Genomic DNA, 7,380 nt, shown 5'->3' on the forward strand with positions numbered 1-7,380 from the left:
AAGAGTACACCCGTGGTTACAAGTATGGGTCCGCTTGCGTTGCATTTTCAACTGAAATAAAACTTGAGGTGGGATACATTCCATGTGTTGGGGATTTCTTCCCCGGATAGTTGTTCTAGGCGATAGGCCCCACCTCCTGTGTCTTCTCGTATGCGGTACGGGCCGTCCCAATTGGCGGAGAACTTGCCATCCTTCTTTCTAGCACTGCTGGCCATTCTCCATACTAGGTCTCCTATGACAAACGATCGCGGGTGCAGGTTTGTGTTATATTTCCTGGCGGCTCGTTGTTTAGCGGCGAGATTGCGTATTTGGGCTTTTTCTCTGAGTTCGGGAAGGAGGTTGAGATGCAAGGCCATGTTTTGGTGGTTATGAGCTGGGTCGTATAGTTCTCGGCGCAGGGATGGTTCGCCAATTTCTACTGGTATCATGGCGTCTGCGCCGTAAACCAGGCTAAAGGGGGATTCGTTAGTTGACGATTGCGGAGTGCATCTGTAGGCCCATAGTACTTCGATTAACTCTTCTGGCCATCGGCCTTTAGCGGTATCCAATCTTTTGCGCAGTTCCACGAGGATAACTTTGTTTGCCGCTTCCGCCTGCCCATTGGTCTGCGGGTGTTCTACAGAGCTTGTGATATGTTTGATGCCCAAACCGGTGTAGAACTTTGCTAGTTCTCTGTCAATGAATTGTCGGCCGTTATCTGTTATGATGGTATGCGGTATACCATATCTGCATATGATGTCCTTCCACACAAACTGTTGGACTTGTTGGGCCGTGATAGTGGTCAATGGTTTGGCTTCAATCCACTTGGTGAAGTAGTCAACGGCTACGATTAAGAACTTAACCTGTCCTTTGCCGGGTGTGAAGGGGCCTAGGATGTCCATTCCCCATTTAGCGAATGGCCAGGGGGACAGTATGTGGTGTAGCTGTTCTTGTTTTTGATGTATAAGGTTGCCGTGTTTCTGACATGGTTTGCACTTTTTGACGTAGTCTTGACAGTCCGCCTCTATTGTAGGCCAGAAGTACCCGGCTCTGAGAATTCTTGTGGCCATGGTGCGCGCGCCTGAATGATAACCGCAGATTCCTTCGTGTAGTTCCTTAATGACGTACTGGGCTTGTTCGGGCGTGACACATTTAAGTAGGGGCTGGCCGTATCCGCGTTTGTAGAGGTCGTCGCCTACCATAGTGTACCTGGCGGCCTTGGCCAGCCAAGTTTTGTCCGCGTCGGCCGGGGGGTTGCCAGTTTTGAGGTAATGGATGTAAGGGGTGGTCCAGTTTGGGTTTTGGGTAGGGGTGAGATTGTCTGACGGGGTGTGGGTTAACGTTTGGCACATGTGTGTGACGGAGGGGGTGGATAGTGTTTGTTGTAGCAAGGACCGGTTGCGGCTTTTGAGTTTGGTGCTAGCTAATTTGGAAAGGATGTCGGCTCTGACATTGTCGGTTCTGGGTATGTGTTCGACGCGGACTAGTTCGAAGGCGGATTGGATGATTGCGCGGACCAAATGGTAATATTGTTGGAGAACGGGGTCTTTGATTTGGAACTCGTCGTTCAGATGACCTACTGTGAGTTTGGAGTCGGTTTTACATGTTAGCCTTTTGACGCCTACTTCACGAGTTAGAGAGAGGCCGGCCAGTATAGCTTCGTATTCGGCTTGATTATTCGATGTTTTGAAATCGAAATGAAGAGATTTCTCAATGAGGATGTCGTTGGGGCCTTCCAATACGATGCCGGCACCTGCACCCCTTGGGTTCGAGGAGCTATCTACATGAAGCGTCCATTGGTCCTCGGTAGGTGTTTGTTGTAGGTCGTTGACGAAATCCAAGAGACATTGGGCTTTGATGGGGCCGTGTGGTTCATAGCGGATGTTAAATTCGGAGAGCTCCACGGCCCATGACGACATGCGCCCGGCTAAGTCTGGTTTTTGCAATATTTTCTGAATTGGATAATCGGTCTTGACGGTTATGGTGTGGTTTTGGAAATATGGACGCAAGCGGCGTGCGGCGTGGACCAAGGATAGGGCTAGTTTTTCTACCATTTGGTATCTGGTTTCAGGGTCTTGGAGCGTCCTGCTTACAAAGTAAACAGGGTGCTGGGTGCCTTCTGCTTCTTGGACAAGGGCGGCGCTGACGGTGTGATCGGTGGCCGTGATGTATACTAGCAGTGGTTGGTTGGTGTCAGGTTTGCGGAGGATGGGGGGTGAGGTTAGGGATGCTTTGAGCTTGAGGAAGATTTGTTCACAATCTTCAGTCCACGTGAACCGGACGGATTTCTTTAGGAGCTGGATTATGGGTTGAGTTTGTTCTGCTAGTTTTGGTAGGAAACGAGATATAGCTGTGAGGCGGCCAATTAGTCGCTGTACTTCTTTGATGGTGGTGGGGCTACGCATCTCGATGATAGCCTTGCATTTTTCTGGGTTAACCTCTATGCCGCGTTGGGTTAACATGAAACCGAGGAATTTACCCCGGTCCACGCCGAATACGCACTTCTCAGGGTTCAGGCGGAGGTTGTACTGGCGCAATGCGGAGAAAATCGCCTCCAAATCTGTAGCATGTTGATGATGGCTTGGGGATTTGACGACCATGTCATCAACGTAGACTTCGACACAGTGTCCCGTGAGGTGGCTGAAGACTTTGTCCATTAGCCGCTGGTAGGTTGCCCCAGCGTTCTTGAGGCCGAAGGGCATGACTCTATAGAAGTAGTTGGCATCATCTGTGATGAAGGCGGTCTTGTGCATGTCTGCTGTGGCCATGGGTATTTGGTTATAACCTGAGTATGCGTCCAGAAAGCTGAGTACTTTATTTCTTGCCGCACCGTCTACAAGGCGGTCGATGTTGGGTAGGGGGTAGGCGTCGCGAGGGCATGCCTTGTTTAGATCTGTGTAGTCCACGCACATCCGCCATTTACCATTGGCTTTCTTCACCAAGACAACGTTAGAGAGCCAGGTGGTGTAATGCGCTTCATCTATGAATCCTGCGCTCAGCAACTTCTCGGCCTCTATTTTGGCTGCCTGTCGGCGTTCCTCCCCAAGTTTGCATTTTTTCTGAGATATGTAGCGGGCTTCTTTGTATACCGAGAGCTTGTGGGATGCGACGTTAGGGTCTACCCCCGAGAGGTCGGCGGCTGACCAAGCGAAGAGATCTGCGTTGTTTGTAAGGATGGGTGTAATTGTGGCACGCTCATCGAGACTTAAACCAGTGCCCAAGTTGATGGAATGGCCGTTGGGGAGTTCTAGGAGGGTTGTGTCCTCGACTGGTTCGAGGCGGGCATCTCAGCCTATTCTGGGATCAAGGTCTTCGCCGGATAAGGCTATGGGTGAATTAGGTGGTCGCGCGATGTGGTTTGTCTGTTGGATTGGGAGTTGGGGCCTTAAGCTTGCCATGTAGCATTCGCGTGCCAAACGTTGGTCACAGTGGATGGTTAGGATGTCACCGGATGGTGCTGGGAACTTCATGGCCAAATGCGGAGTGGAGACGACTGCTCCGAGGGTGTTGAGGGAAGGACGGCCCAAGAGTATGTTGTAGGATGTGGGTGCGTCGACTATTAGGAAACGGATTGGGATTGTTTTTGTTTGGGTTCCTTCCCGAAAGACGGTGTGGAGGTCTATGTAGCCCCGGGTAGAAACTTGTTCGCCAGAAAAGTCGTATATGGGCTCGTCATATGGGATCATAGCGGTGTTAGGGAGTTGCAATTTTTGGTAAGTGGCCCAGTAGAGGATGTCAACTGAGCTGCCTTGATCTACTAGTACTTTTTTAACGACATAGTTTTCTATTTCAACTGTGATGACCATGGGGTCATCTTGTTGGTGGTCGAGGCCGTGAAAGTCATCATCTGTGAATACGATGGGGGGCATACGTCGTCTGTGATGGGATTGGGTGATGTGGTTGATAGATTGTATGTGGCGGAGGTGTTTCTTTCTGGTAGATGAGGTGGAGCCTCCGCTTGCGAAGCCACCAGAGATGGTGTTAATAGTGCCTCGCAAGGGGGGGTCGGCAGGGGTGATGTTGGTATGGGCGGGTTGTGATTGTTGGTCATTGGGTTGGGTGGGTTGGTTATTGTGGTTGACGTCGCTTGGTACTCGCCTGTGGTCGTGGCGTGGGGGGTGGTGGGTTCGGGAGGAGGTGTGGTCCTCTCTGCGGATGAAGCGGCGAAAGTGGCCGGCGCATACCAGTTCTTCGATCTTATCCTGTAGCGCTTTGCACTCTTCTGTAGTATGACCGTGATTGCGGTGGTATCGACAATACTTGGTCATGTCAGCGTTAGGAGGGGTGGTTGTTTTGCGTGGTGGGGGGAGGAGGTCAGCCTGGAAGGCTTCGTCAAGGATGCGGGAGCGGGCTACTGTGAGTGGGGCGTATCTGGTGAAACGTGGTTGGCGGGGTTCACGTGGACGGGTATTAGGGCGCGGGTGAGGCTGCGGGGTGGGATTGGGTATGGGGTTGGGATTGAGGGTGGAGGTGTTGGCGGCATAATCGTTGCAGAATTTGGTGTGAAGAGTTTGCATTTCTTCCATGCGAACGTAGTCAGCGACACGTAGCTTGAGTTCGTGCATGGAGGTGGGTGGGTGAAGGTAGACGTTGTTAGCGAAGGGTCCGGGTTGCAGGGTGAGGGTCATACATTGGAGTATCATTTCCTGGTTGAGGTGTGGTATACGAAGAGCCGCTTTACTGAAGCGATCGATGAATGTTCTGAGTGGTTCATTGGGTTCCTGTCTGATGCCCAGTAAGGACATGGTGGTGGTTTGGTGTGGGCGGCTGCCAGCGAAATGTGTGGAGAACATGTGGGAGAGGGTGTCGAAGTTATCAATGGAGAAGGGTGGGAGGGTGGTGAACCATTCTAGGGCGGGGCCTTTGAATGTTGTGGGGAAAGCTTTGCAGAAGACTGCGTCTTGGGATGTATACAAAGCAACGTGTGTGATGTAAACTTTCAGGTGTTCGTCGGGGTCGGTTTCGCCAGTGTAGCGATCGAGGCTGAAAGGTTCCCACTGGGATGGGAGAGGGGTGTTAGCGATAAAGTCTGTGAACGGGGGGCGGCGTCTAGGCTGGTGGGGGGGAGTATGTGGGGTGGGGGTGGGTGGTTGATCATGGTGGGGAAGGTGGAGGTGATGTTATGAGGAGGGATGTGGGTTGTGGGAAGATATGGGGGGTTGTAGGGTGGGACGTATGCGGTGTGGAGAGTATTGGGTATGTTGTGGGGAATGTGGGTGGTTGAGGGTGCTGTAGGTCCTGGGTGACCGGGTGGGAAGTGTTGGGGGTGTGTGGTAGTGAGGGGGGTTTGTTGGGTGGAGGTGAAGGTGTGGGGGGTGGGGTTGTATTCACTTTCTTCCTCTGTAGGTTGGAAAGCCGAAGACTTCACAGCCTCAGAGGTCTCTTTGGCTTTTCCCTTCTGGTTAGCATCTGCCTCGATCCTCCTCCTGAGGCGGGAGTTCTCTTGTTTGAGCGCTTCCATCTCTTCAGCGTTGCGCTTCTTCAGGTCTGCGAGTTCCTGTTGCATCTTCATCTGGCCGTCTAAGATGGCGGCCAAGTCAGGGGTGACGCCAGAGGGTCCAGAGGGACCAGCGTCAACTTGCTTGCTAGCTCCAGCTTTGCTGCGGGTAGAAACCATCTTCAGAGAAAAGCGGGTACTAAGGGTGTTTGTCTCGTGCCCCACGGTGGGCGCCAATTGTTCCTGCAGAAGGACAAATAAGATATGTTAGGCACGAGTGTCACCTTACCATGTAGTCCGCTATCTCTTTAGTTGGCCTCTTCCCATTCGATACATGTCGGCTTGAACCCAGGAGGGGTTACCTGCAGAAGAACCTCCGAAGCTCAAGTAAGTCAAAGCTCTCAAAGAGTCAAATAAGCAATTAATGAATGCGTACCTTTAAATGATGGGGTCCACGTGTATTTATAGAACATTAATGACGTTTGACCATTGCATGGGCTGGGTTTTGACCTGGGCCCTAGCTTGGGCCATGAGTGGGCCTGGGCCCCAAAACAGGCCCTGGGGACCTATTGAAGGAGGGGCATCGATGTTAATTAACTTTCTAGGCAAGTAGCCGGTATTGACCGGCTACCTGCCTAGATATCTTATACCGGTGATGGCCGGGCACTAGATGCTAGACGGTTTTGATGTGTATATTGTTTACTTGGTTGAGTTTGGCTAGGTACGGTACAACAAACTTCACATTGTAATCCACTTGATGTCATCCTCTCTCTCTCCATCCGATCAACCTTGAGGGAGAAAGGGGAAGGAAGAAGGAAATTCTTATATTTTTAAATAATCTAAAGTTATGTCTTGGTTTGAGGGTGATATTAAGATTACAATTATGTTCGCAATTTATTTTTCAGCTTAATTAGTAAAATGATGTAGAAATATGACTTTTCAAATTATTTTTACAAAAATAGTTCACAACGAAAATTTTAAAATTGTAATAAAATAAGGTTTGAAAAGTAGTTTTTAATTATAAATTTTTTTTATTAAATTATCTTTTAAATATTTTTTTTATTAAAATATATTACTTTTATTTATACATTTTCATATTTTTTTACGATAAATCAAACTTATATAATGATAATTTTTAATTATTTTTAAAATAAAGTACAATTTGGTAATCTTGTTTTTTTATGATTTAAATATAATTTTTAATCTATCACATCCATCAAATCACTCACAATCTTTAACAAACTTTACTCTTAATCTACCAACTTTCACCTTTAATCCACTTAAAGTGAACAACACAAACTTCACATTGTAATCCACTTGATGTCATCCTCTCCCTCTCCATCCGATCAACCTTGAGAAAGAGAAGGAAAGGAAGAGGGAAATTCTTCTATTTTTAAATCATCTCTTTTATGTCTTGGTTTGAGGTTGATATCAAGATTTCAATTATGTCCGCAATTTATTTTTCAGCTTAGTTATGAAAATGATGTAAAAATATGACTTTTCAAATTATTTTTCCAAAAATAATTAATAACGAAAAATTTGAAAATTGTAATAAAATAAGGTTTAAAAAATAATTTTTAATTATAAATTTTTCTATTAAATTATCTTTTAAATATTTTTTTATTAAAATATATTACTTTTATTTATACATTTTCATATTTTTTTTACGATAAATCAAACTTATATAATGATAATTTTTAATTATTTTTAAAATAAAGTACAATTTGGTAATATTGTTTTTCTTTTATTTCAATATAATTTTTAATCTATCACATCCATCAAATCACTCACAAACATTAACAAACTTTATTCTTAATCAGCCCACTTTCACCTTTAATCCACTTAAAGTAAACAACACAAACTTCACATTGTAATCCACTTGATGTCATCCTCTCTCTCCATCCGATCAACCTTCAGGGAGAAAGGGGAAGGAAGAGGGAAATTCTTATATTTTTAAATAATCT

The sequence above is a fragment of the Vigna unguiculata genome, chromosome 1 (genome assembly GCF_037176805.1).
Source record: "Vigna unguiculata cultivar grain cowpea cultivar isolate G323 ecotype 2 chromosome 1, ASM3717680v1, whole genome shotgun sequence".
NCBI classification, from domain to species: domain Eukaryota; kingdom Viridiplantae; phylum Streptophyta; class Magnoliopsida; order Fabales; family Fabaceae; genus Vigna; species Vigna unguiculata.